This window comes from Doryrhamphus excisus, chromosome 5 (assembly GCF_030265055.1).
Source record: "Doryrhamphus excisus isolate RoL2022-K1 chromosome 5, RoL_Dexc_1.0, whole genome shotgun sequence".
Lineage (NCBI taxonomy): Eukaryota > Metazoa > Chordata > Actinopteri > Syngnathiformes > Syngnathidae > Doryrhamphus > Doryrhamphus excisus.
The window spans coordinates 7,481,458-7,494,349 of NC_080470.1; positions in this window are offsets into that span (position 1 = coordinate 7,481,458).

Genomic DNA, 12,892 nt, shown 5'->3' on the forward strand with positions numbered 1-12,892 from the left:
GAATCTACTGAAAACAGTAGATTAAATGGTGTACTTTACCTGGGTTGTGTTTGGCAAGCAAATAAAAAGCTTTGATGGGCTGAATGTGGCCCACGGCCTGTGCCTGGTATAAATGGACAACTACTAATAACTTAAAAATGTCCTGGTGTTCTCAATCACTGTCTGCTATGCCTGTTCAGCAGCATAGAAGAAAGCCGTCAGAGGGTAATAACCACTGGCCAAAAGATCATCAGCTTTCCCTTACTTTCTCTAGAGGAGATTGCCAACTACCCTTATGTCAACAGAGCCTATGCTCTATGCTATCATCAAGGACCAGGCCCATTAAGGACAAGCTCTTTGAAATTCTGCCTTTTGAATGTAGGTACAGATCACATACATCATGGACAAATACTACAAAGCTTTTATCTCACAACAGTACACACTTTATGGAGACACTTTTTTCGAGAACATATTTTTATGACTGTTTATGTTGTCAGTTAATATGTGTGAAAGGTTGTATATGTAGCACAATAACTCCTTTGTATATATTTTAACAGTGCCATTTGTTTATCAAATTGAATTGGTCAAATCGACCTTTGTTTGAGTCACTCTTACCTCCAAAAGGGGACTTTTTTCCCACTTTTCTGACCTATAAATGCTGTAAAAATGTTTTATTATTATATTTATTACGCCAAAGTTTCAGATAATGAGTTTTTTTTTGCATCTGAGAGAAGTTTGGAATGGCTCTAAATGCTCCCCCCAGCCAGTGACTTCCTTATATGGGCGTGTCCGGTTACAAGCTGTACAAGCTGACTGGCACCACCAATCACAGCGGAGTGGATGTGCCCGGAGGCGGGCTGTGGGTGGAATAAATTAAAAGAGACCTTTATGGAATGCAAGGAAATACAGCTGGAATTCTGCGGATTCTGGAAGATCTAGAAAGCTTTCTGTGCAGATTATCGTGTGTATTAGTCCACAACTCAATACAAAGGGCTAAAAATGAGCAAAAATGTTACCGGTTCTCAGTATCGGTCTTGAGAAGCAGAAAGTTAATTGTATTGATTTGACAAAAAAAGTTGGCATCCCTGCTTGAAAGCCTTGGAAAAGCCTTGAAAATGTGTTAAAACACTTTTATTTCTTTTTTTCCTTTTTTTTTTTTAAACTGAAGTACACATTTTGGAGAGAAACTGTCTGGTGGAAACTCTGGTCAGAAACTCTAATATGGCATTATTTTCTTTTTTTGTTATTTCTCTTGTTACTTATTGAATACCAAGAATAATTGCTCTTCAACGTCTTGACACTATTTTTTTATCTTTAGCATCTGAGCACAATTGAGCACATTTCTGATGCAGCAAAAGCAGTCATTAAGGTGTCAATCTGGAAGTAGGTACTCAATTTGTGTAAAAGCTGATATACAGTACAGTACATCGCACAGAGACCGAGACCATGCACATAAATGCAGGCAAGAAACTTGACTTGTTTGACATTTATGTTAAAGAAAGTCCGTATATATATGAGTCATTACGCACATCAGTTATTACCCTCAGTTCTAGTTTATAATAGCATATGGTGCATCGGATGCAATTTTCCATTCATGTAAGGTTTTATGTTTCAGTATATGTAAAGAAAACATTTCTGAAGCAGCGTGAGATTCAATAACAGTGTTGAAACATGTCGCAACAATTACAGAAACAAATACTGTTGGTAAACAATAGGAAGAGAATCTAGGTCTTAAAAGATATAAACACACATTTGACTGTGAGTGTGGCTTGTGCACTGGAGTATGCAGGTATTGAATCAGTCTTGAATTAAGTGCACTCCATTAAAGATCAATACTGGACATCTTTAAGAATGACTCTGCTAGTTAAACTTTAAAGAGAAAGACTGTTTTTATATATACACAGTCCATGTAAGCACAGCAAATCATTTCAGACAGCAACACTAGCAAATCTATCCAATTGTGTGATAGAAACGTCAACACTCATGCTCTGACAGTCATGCTCTGTGTCATATGTGTCGTCATTTTTTTATGCTCTTATGTTGTATTACTTTCACGTTTTTCTGTTCTCTTCTCAGCCGCCTTTACGTTTTTTCTTTTGTTTTCACACACCTGCGGCTCATTTAAGTTTTGATTATTTAGTTCTGCCTGTGGCGTCGGACTTTCGTTGGTGCATTGTGCCTTGCAGCCCCGTCTGTTGCTGAATCCCTTTTTCTGCACTGCAACAATAATTAATTTAAGGTTTTTACCTGCGATTGAGTACCACCTCTGCATACTGAGGTCATCAACACACACCACCATGCCGTACCCAACAGGAAGTACTACTACTGCTGAGCTGCACTCCAATTCAGATCTTATTCTAAGCAACTCGTAAATGATGTACTGTTTGGGGAATATAACATTAAAAATGTTGACAGTAATAAATGTCATTTTGATGGATTGAGTGAAGGCTGCACAGTATGCTGATTACCATATCAGCCACACAATCAGGAGATAAGAGTGTTTGAATTTCCGCTGTAGCATCTTTATGTGCATGTGTGTATTGGTGTCCAGCTTCGTGATATGTAAAGTCCTGCTTCTACTCTCCTCCCTAACAGTCTAAAACAGTCTAAACAGTTTCTTAGTATGAGGTTTCAAACCAGAATTCCATTAATAATCTCAAAGGACTTGGGACCACATTCATCATAAAAACCGTTGGTAGCGTACTTCGCTGTATTGTGGTCCTAAAGTATCCGCATTAATAATAATAATAATAATAATACATTTTATTTAAAAGCGCCTTTCAGGACACCCAAGGTCGCTGTACAGAAGATAAAAAACACCAATATAAAATACAAGATAAAAGACAACATACAATAAATAGGGGGAGGGGGGACCATGTGAAGCAGTTAAAGAGAATAGGCAAGTTTGAACAGATGAGTTTTGAGTTTGGATTTGAAGATGGGAAGGGTGGCAGAGGTACGGAGGTCTGGTGGCAATGAGTTCCAGAGTTGGGGAGCAGAGCGGCTGAAAGCTGTGCCCCCCGTAGTGCTAAGACGTGCAGAGGGTACAGTGAGATGGAGGGACGCTGAAGATCTGAGGGAACGGGATGGCTTGAGAATGTGGATGAGGTCAGAGAGATAAGGGGGGGCAAGGTTATGGATGGTGTTGTAGGTGAACAGAAGGATTTTGTAGGTGATTCTTTGAGTCACGGGGAGCCAGTGGAGTTGCGGTAGGATGGGGGTGATGTGGCGGGATGAGGGGGTTCTGGTGATGATCCGGGCAGCAGAGTTCTGAACCAGTTGGAGCTTATGGAGGGATTTTTGAGTAATTTTGATTAGGTTGCCACTTATTACTTGAATCATTTGGAGAAGGCTTGGGGGAATGAGATTTGATCAGATGATATCTAAATTGAGCTATTTGGCATTAATTTCATTCATTTTGTTTGGAGGCTAATGCTGACTATAAAGACCAACCATGCCTACTGTCAAACATGGAGGTGGGAACATTCGGCTTTGGGCATTTTTTTTTTCTGCCCAGGGAACGGAAATACTTTTGTAGACATGATGATGACCCAAAACATACAGAAAAAGCAACATAGGAGTGGCGAAAAAGCATACTCTAACAAACATTGTATTACCATCATCAAGTATTTTCATGTGCACTTATTTTCATTAACTCATTCGCTACCAAAGATGCAGCTCCACAATAAAAGAGAACACATTTGGTGCCTTTTAAGCCAGAAAAATGGCCACCAGAAGTGCCTTTTATAAGAACTCTGCCTGCAACTTTCCAATAGTTTTCATTGTAACTGGTCCCCAGTGGAGCCCAATAACTATCAAGTGGCATCTGTGGGGAGAAGGGTTTTAAGAACAAAGGCCTCGTCTCCTTCAACACTACAATGGAATTTACACAAGAGCACCAAACATGGGACACTGAAATTTTACCTTGACAGTTGCAATGGCTGCCAACGTCGCTGGCATGGCAATGAGAGCCTACCTGAGATGTTGGGTGCTATCAGGTTGTGCGGAGGATCAAACAGCAGCTGGTTATGTGGAGATGTTGCAGGGGGCATCTTTCATAACTTAAGACTCTCGTTTGTTTGGTAATGACTGGGTCTTTCAACATCACAACGCCGCAGTTCACAATGCCTACCTGACAAAAGACTTATTGAGTTTAATGTTTGTTTGCAATAAATTCCTTAGTCAAAAAAATGCTTTGTCTCACTCCCATTTCTTATTTTTGCATTTTGAAGCTCTACTTAGAACATCCTCAAATTCCAGGATTTTATCAACGATATTTTATGCAACGTTACCTGTGTTTGGTCCTAAATATACAGCATGTAATCATGTAGGATTTGAGAACATGCTTTACATAGTTTACTCCAGTTTAATTAATACATTTTGTAGATAATTATCATTAAATTAAGAGGTTGTGTCCAAGCATATTAGTTTTGTCTGTGCCCTTCCTGACTTATGTATTATGTGGGCTGACAAATTATTCAATTTTTTAATGCTTGCACCATTAAGTGCTGTTTGTTCAACTAAAAGAGTAAAAGAAAACTGAGACGTGTGATGAGTATATTGTTACACTTGACAAAATAATGGTTCTTATAATGTCAGCAATCTTTAAGAAAGAAAAGTGGCTGACAAACAAAAACGGTGTCCCATCCTCCTATTGTGATTGCGCTGCATGCAGGAGACAAATCCTGTCTTTTTTTGTCCAAATCCATCAAAATAAGAAGCTGTTATTTTGGAATAATGAGCCTTTACCCTTTGTTCAAAACGTTAGTGCTGAATCATTTGGTAAGTCGTTGTTTCTGCTCCTGGGTCTTCATACCAAAGGTTATTTTTAGGCAACACTGAGTATGTTGTACTGACCTATCCATCCATCCATTATCATCATTAGCACAGGGTATGCTGGAGCCTATCCCAGCTGACTTCTGGTCAGAGGTGGTACACCCTGGTCTGGTAGCCAGCCAATTGCAGGGCACATATAGACAAGCAATATTTCACACTCAAAATCACCAATTAACCTTTTGGAATGTGGGACGAAACTGGAGTACGGGAGAAAACCCCACACACACGGGAAGAGCATGCAAACTCCATGCAGGGATGTCCAATCAGAGAGTCAAACTCAGGTCTTCCACATCTCCAGACTGTGTGTAACCACTTGGGCACCTTGTGGCCAACACTGACCTAACAAGTGAAAATATGGAGAAAAAAAATCTGTAGAAAAATTGGGGCATAGGCGACCTTTCTTTATTCACATTGGACAGTTCATCCTCTTCAGGGTCATGATGGTGCTAGATCCTATTGCAGCTGACAGGTCATCAGTCACAGGCACTTATAGACAAATAAACAGTCACATTCAAAACTAATTCAAGATTTTCCAATTAACCTTTTAATTTTCATGTTTTTGGTCTGTGAGGGGAAATAGACTAGTTTGAGGAGAAAATACAAACGTTAAACAATGAGGTCCAATCCAAAGTTTAAATCCAAGACAACCTTGCGGTGAGACTAACTTGGGAACCACATATGCCAACATGCTGCCCACAATAGCTTCACATTCTTTAGGCTTATCGCTGAAATGTTATGTACTATTATTTATAATCACTATATGCCTACAAGAGAACTCTTCAGTACAAAATCATATCAACCTAACTACTGAAATTATCTCACAAGAATTTGCAGAATAAATATTGGACCTGGCACTTATCTGGATGTGCAATGTAAATATTTTTTTAAGTTTTTCCACAAAGTTTGGCTGAAAGATGAGTTCCTATGAGGACCGCCGTAAGCTTATTATTTTTAATCTCTGTATTGATTTTTGACACTGTGCTGTTATTACATGCTCAAGGCGTCTGAGGAAAGCGCGGAACAAGACAAGGTATAGAGGGAGATGAAAAAAAACTATGTCACATGTTCAAAAGGTCATGGAAGACAAATGAGAAAAGCAAAGAATAAAACTGAGATTGGATGCGTGGGTTTCCCAGGTTTCTTGCAAATACAACTGTTGTTAAATGCGTCCAAAGAAGTGAATGTGACCAGTTGTCTGTATAGATTAGCCACTGATTAATACATCGTGCCCTCCTAAACTCATACTACTGTATGCCATGATGGTAATTTGTGGCAATTTATCTTCGACTATAATTCAGGACCAGACTGGCTGGCTCTGAGTTTTTCTTAGAACTTTATGTACGTGTCACATATCCTCAAAGTTGCTCTGTGAGATCAGGCTTAAAATATTTCCATACCGCATTCCTTTCCTTTTTACGGATCAGCTTCTACCCTACTGCCTGTGAATCCAAGCATTCCATTTCATACATCTTAATATTTAATTGCAACTAGCAACTAGAGCTTTTCTATAATTACCTCAACTTATGTTTCTCTGTTAGCGTTGCTCTCCAAATTCATTTTAAAATGTTTTTTTTAACCATGGGGTATCAAACCCAGGTGTCTTAGCTGTGTGGCCTGTGTGCTAACCACTCGGTTAGGAATGAAAACTGTGTTCACAATTCACACATGGCTTTATTTCAACAGACACGTTGACATTTAGAGCATGAATCAATATTTCAGTAACGAGCCGCAAATCACTATCAAGAAAACATGCCATGGAATGTTTGTACTGTTTGGATTTAGCTATCTGTGCATGAAGAGTATCAACCTAGGTACGTCCTTACATCAACACAGACCATTTTGATAAACCTCAATACCCATTTTCGCTGATGACATGTCTGGGTTTTTTTTTTCATTATTTGGTGCAACATTTCAAAAGACTAACCACCTTCTCATTACTTTCCCAGTGAGTTCTATGAAGATACAGAGAAACCTTGCAGTGCCACAGTAGGATGCCTCTGCCATTATGTACCACCAACATTGCAGCAATTTAGATCCAATCTGTCTTGAAGGACGCTGGCCTATTCTCTCCTCAGCTGGAAGGATATGTTTCCATGCGGAAACAATGGACAGAACATTTTCTTGAGATGGAACATCATTTAACTCTGTGCAAGTTAATTTGTGCTGTGATGGGTGAGATAGTATATAGTCCAAAATTGTTGCCTCTCAGGCCAAATTAATAGTCATTCATTCATTTTCTACCACTTATCCACGAGGGTCGCGGGGGTGCTGGAGCCTATCCCAGCTGTCTTCGAACTGGTCGCCAGCCAATCACAGGGCACATATAGACAAACAACCATTCACACTCACATTCATACCTATGGACAATTTGGAGTCACCAATTAACCTAGCATGTTTTTGGAATGTGGGAGGAAACCGGAGTACCTGGAGAAAATCAACACATGCACGGGGAGAACATGCAAACTCCACACAGAGATGGCCGAGGGTGCAATTGAACTCGGATCTCCTAGCTGTGAAGCCTGCGCGTTAACCACTCGTCGCCATGGAGCTGCCAAATTATCAGTTTAAGTGAATTTTCATTTGGTCGCTGGTTATGTTTTAGTTGACAAAAACGTGTATGTACATTTTTTCCAAAAATTAAGATTCGGCACTTTGATTAGAATGCTGCATATAATACCATAAGAATCCTTTTACAACCTTTTAGCTACTTTCCTGGGTCTTTTAAAGCAAATTAGTATTTTATTATTAGCAGTATTATGTTATCCCCTACTTTGACTTTGACTAGCCAGATGAGGTCGCTCGGACATCTGGTCAGGATGCCTTCCAGATGCCTACCGGGTGAGGACACATCAGGAGGCAGGAGGCCTCGAGGAAGACCCAAGACACATTGGAGAGACTATGTCTCTAAACTGGCCCAGGGAAACCTCCAGATCCTTTGGGAGGAGTTGTACAAAGAGGGGTGAGGGGACTGTGAGCTTCTATGCTTAGATTGCTGACTCTGGATAAGTGGAAGACGATGATGGATGGATTATCCCCTACATAGACTGTTGCCTCCAAAATTGATGGATGGATGGAAAAATTGATAATGTGGATAATAATTGTACAATCCAGAGTGACCATTCAAATAGTCTCTTCTCTATGCTACGGTTTTTGGTTGTCAAAACTGATCAGGCTATGGTGGACACATCTGGTCCAGAGACTTTTGACTCAGTTTCATCGCCTCGATCTGTTCTTGATTTCCAAAAATGGTATAACCATGTAGATTAAATGCATAGTTAAATTAGTCACCTATAGTGTAAAACAGTCCACTGTATGTAATTTAATATGTGACTGAAAATATACATTCTCAAGTGCAAAAGTTATTTTTGCCCCCATTTTTGCAGGAGCTGTACTAAAAAGTCTAAAGTATCCCCTTTTGTATTTACACAAAAGACCTAATTCTCTCAAATACAGTATTGTTCACAAATCTGTCTAAATCTGTTAGTGAGCATTCATAATTCATCCATATCACATTTATGGCTTCTGGAGATGCTATTAGACAGCATGATTATTGTTATTGCACAGGTGTGCCTTAGATTGGCAGCAATAAAAGGCCACTCTAAAGTGTGCTGTTTAATTGTATTGGGAATACATGGGGGTTAGAAAACCAGTCAGTATCTGATGTGACCACCATTTGTCTCATACAGTAAACCGTATGCGCCGATTTAGAGCATCCCAAACATGCTCAATAAATGACATGTCCAGTGAGTATGCTTTGTATTGTGAGTGTAGTGGTTACCAACGTTTGAATCACATTGCATCTGTTTATTTTGTTTGTGGGTTCCAAAATCAAACATTCCCAAACTGGTGGATTGGAAGGATGGTCCAGTTCCCTGTTCACCAAACATCACTCTCCCGGACTTCTTTTGATGTTAAAGATGAAGGTTTCTGACACTGAACATGGCAAGAAATTGAGTAGTGTCTTGATTTTCTTCATGAGCTAATTATCCCCAAATAGCGGCACATTAATTGAGGCAACAAAAAAAAACCCAACCCTGCAATATCTACTCCTCATTTTGTAATAATTTCCACAGATTTGTCTTTTCATTTGCTTTTGTGTGTTCAATTTCAAAAGAAACAGAATCCACACCCTTTTTAATCATATTAAAAGTAATACTTCATTTCATTCCTGACAACACTGTGCCAAAAAGTTTTAGTTCTCATCTGATATATAATTTCAGGGATTATTAATTAGATGCAGTCATAACAATAAAAATGACAGATCATTTTGAAATTAATAATTTTGACTGACATTATCAGTAGATGAACTGTCTTATACTTAATCTTATACCTGAATAATATTAAATAAACCTCATTGACCTGCACATTTTTCATTTACATTGTGAAAGGTTATTTGTTTTTAGATTTGTTTTTAATCAGAAAAAGATAAATATTTATTGGAACATGACACATGACAGATATATCAATCATTGTGAGGAAATAAAATGACTTTTGACTAATTCAAGTTACACTTTCATTTTCTCATTTGACGTATCGGCAAAAAAATAATAAAATATGATAAAACATGGATGGCAATCTTTTAATACCCTCACTTTACCGTAGCCTATACTGTAATTTCTCAATTTAGAATCTATATATGTTAATTTATTTGTATATTTTTCCAGGGTTGGCAAGATGAAGCCTTGTCTTTAAGCACGGCCTGGCAGTGGGCTCTCATAAGGTGATTAATCAAAGCTGACATCGAGATGGAAATGCAGGGGGGGTCATCTCAGGATTATCAACTAATTTCTGGAGAGTAGTCATTGTCTAACTTGTCAAAGGTGGAAGGTTTTGGAAATACTCTTTCAAATGAATCTAAAACAATATAGGAGGTGCTTGTTTCCAACAAACTATTATGTATGTATTGGGGACATAGGTGAGTTTGAACCTGTCCGAGATGGGGTAGACCCTGGATTGGTAACCAGCATATAAACACGCAACAAGCCCAGCATGTATATTTTTGGAATTTGGAGGGAAGTCAGATTACCTGAAGAAAACGCCATACAAAGATGTGACTGAGCTCACCACGAGGCAACCATACAACCTAGATGCTTATTTCCTATTTGGCCGAGTGGTGAGCATTAAGGATGAGCCGGATACTCGTTTAATGCATCCTTAAATGCTAATGTGGATTCCAATCTCCACTTGGTCATCTCCGTGTAGAATTTACATGTTCTCCTCATGCATGTGTGGGTTTTCTTGAGGTACTCTGCTTTCCCCCCAAATTCCAAAAACATGCTAGGTTAATTGACAACTCTTAATTGTCCAAAGGTGTTGGTAAAAAATGAATGTTTTTCCTATATGTGCCCTACGATTTACTGGCGACCAATCCAGGGTGTAACCCACTTCTCGCCCAAAGACAGCTGGGATAGGCTCCAGCATACTCCCGCGACCCTAGTGAAGATAAGCGGAATAAAAAATGGATGAATGGATTCAAGCTGTAAAACAATTAAAACATGCTCTGTGTTAATATGTTTGGCTTTCTGGTACAGATTAATTGGATTTATATTATTTCTTATGGTGAAAATGTATTTTATTTCAGTTAGAGCAGACTTTGTGGAACAAATTAATGATGCCAGCTAAGGTTCCACTTTCTGTTTTATAGTAAGTGGTAAATAATTTTCACACTTGCACACACATTTCACGCTGAAAAAGTGTGTGCACCACTGATATACATGTAAATATACTGTACATACATGCTCATATTTATAAATATACTAAATATATTTAATCTCTCTGTTTAGAGTTGGAGACTTTTGAGACTTGCTCATTTTAAAAGGTAGCTTGCAGGCTGAACAAGTGTGAGCACCACTGATCTAGTCTTGAACAGATTTGAATTGACTTGCCTTAGTGTCAATTTACATGGATTAAATGATCACCTGTCAATAATAACCATTGTATATGTTCACTATATTCACAATTATAGGAATGGTCCGATCTGATACGCTGAGTCGGCCCAATACTGGCCAAATTGACTGCATCTGATATAGGAAAAAAATATACAACATGCCCAATTCAATCCAAGGGTCTTCAATCCATATAATAAGTTGAAACCTCTGTTTAAAATGCCAAATAAAAGTATTTAGCTGAATTGGGATAAGGAGGTGTTCTAATGGTGCAGAGGTATGGTTGTGGTGTTTTTAACATTAGAATTGACAGAAAAAGTAGGTAGATACAATCTTTAAATATGTCAACAACTCTAAAATTAGAAATATGACCAAAGCAAGCTGAAATGATGATGTGGTCACTGAGCTGGCTGCAATAGCAGGCGTTATAATGAGACTTTACCCGTTTTGATTTCCTACTTAAGTACTAAGAGAGGCACAGGCAGAGGAAGCTGCCTGATCGCCTCATTAAAGAGCCATAAAGCTGTTTGACACTCACAGGATGCCAATCCATCATGGCTAGGCCACTTCTGATGGGGGGCAAATCTTTAGGGAAGACAAGCTGCAGTGACAGGGGGAAAAAAATCCATGTCATACTGAGCTGTCGTCTGGTGAAACAAGATGCCAACACTCCTGGGGCGCCAGAGTTGGATCCTGATCTACTAGCCAACAAAATAGTTCCACATACTCATGAGTGAGGCAATTAGCAAGAGCCCCTGTGGATAGACCGTTCCTCTTACAATGATTACCTCCAGCCTCCCTTCTTTCGCTGCTTCTTCACGGCTTGCTTGTTGTCTGCCGAGGACTTACAATTTGGCCATCAATAAATTAATTGGCGCACAAAAAGTGTGCTCTAATATTAAAATATGCTAAACAAATTCTGACTGGATAAAAACATGCAGAATTCCTGACAGCACCTACACAATAAGAAAGGTGTGTCCAGCAGTCCATGTCTTGCAATTTTCCATTCAGACTCTAATTGCTAACCCTTTCCATCCGTGCTTTCTTAACCAATTTTTGTTCTCTACCATCTTTCTAGTACAATAATATAATTATATTAATTAATGTAATTGAATCTAATTAATTTTTGTTCAACAAAGAGAAATACTTCTTCTCTGTGAATCACTATCTGATTGTGGTGGTTTGAGTGATCCTAAGAGCTCTGTCGTTTGGGGGAAATGACCCTGGGAAGGGTTTAACAAGGCAAGCAGGTGAGTGTTAAAGGGCCAGGCAAAGAGTGATTCAGAAATTCCAACTTGAGCTACTCGGCCTCACCTCAAACCCACAGTTTGGGCTGTGGAACCAAACTCAAGAGAGGCTAGACCTAGTTCTACTATGGAGTTCTTGCAAGGGAAAGGTGGTGAGCAAGAGTACCCAGTAGTACCCATTAGTATCCATCAGTGGGGTGCTGGAAAGCATTCCTACTGGTGACACTGATTTTTACTGATACCCCTTCCCCACTGTAGTGAACGTTGGTGTTGGTGCTGGATTTTTAACTGACTACACCAGTTTCATTTTGCATTGTAGGCATCACAGGCCCTTGACAAGCATATAACAGAAAAATTTCAAATGTTTATAATTTTTAATCAAAACACACACCTATGTCATTGACACTGCATACTATTTTCAGTTACAAAAATCAACATAAGCACAAAAATGTAAAAATTAAGGTTCAAAATTCAAAACATTTTAACAGAAAGACTGAAAGTTGCAGGCTTTGTGTTAGTGTGGAATTTCGTTGAATTTTACTGGTTTCACTTTGAAGCTCAGTCTGTACAGTACACATAAATGAATTAATATGATCAGTTTCTCTAGTATTTCCAATCAAGGAAAGCAAAGCTCTCAAATAGCGGTGGATCTACAGTCCTACCCTCACTTTTGGTCATAAGCTTCAGCTGGTGACCAAAAGAGCAAGACCACGGATACGACTGACAAAATTAGTTCTCTCCATTAGGTGTCTGGTCTATGGTCTAACATTACTTTTCAAGTACATAATGAAGAGGGCCACAGTTCCAATCGTCCAAAGGTCAGATATGAGCTGTCCCATTATGCTCATTTAATTAGTAATCACATTTTGAATGCTTTTATTTTATATAGCATTCAAACTGCATTCCACAAACATTGAACCCTGTGTTCTAAATGTTGTTTTAGTT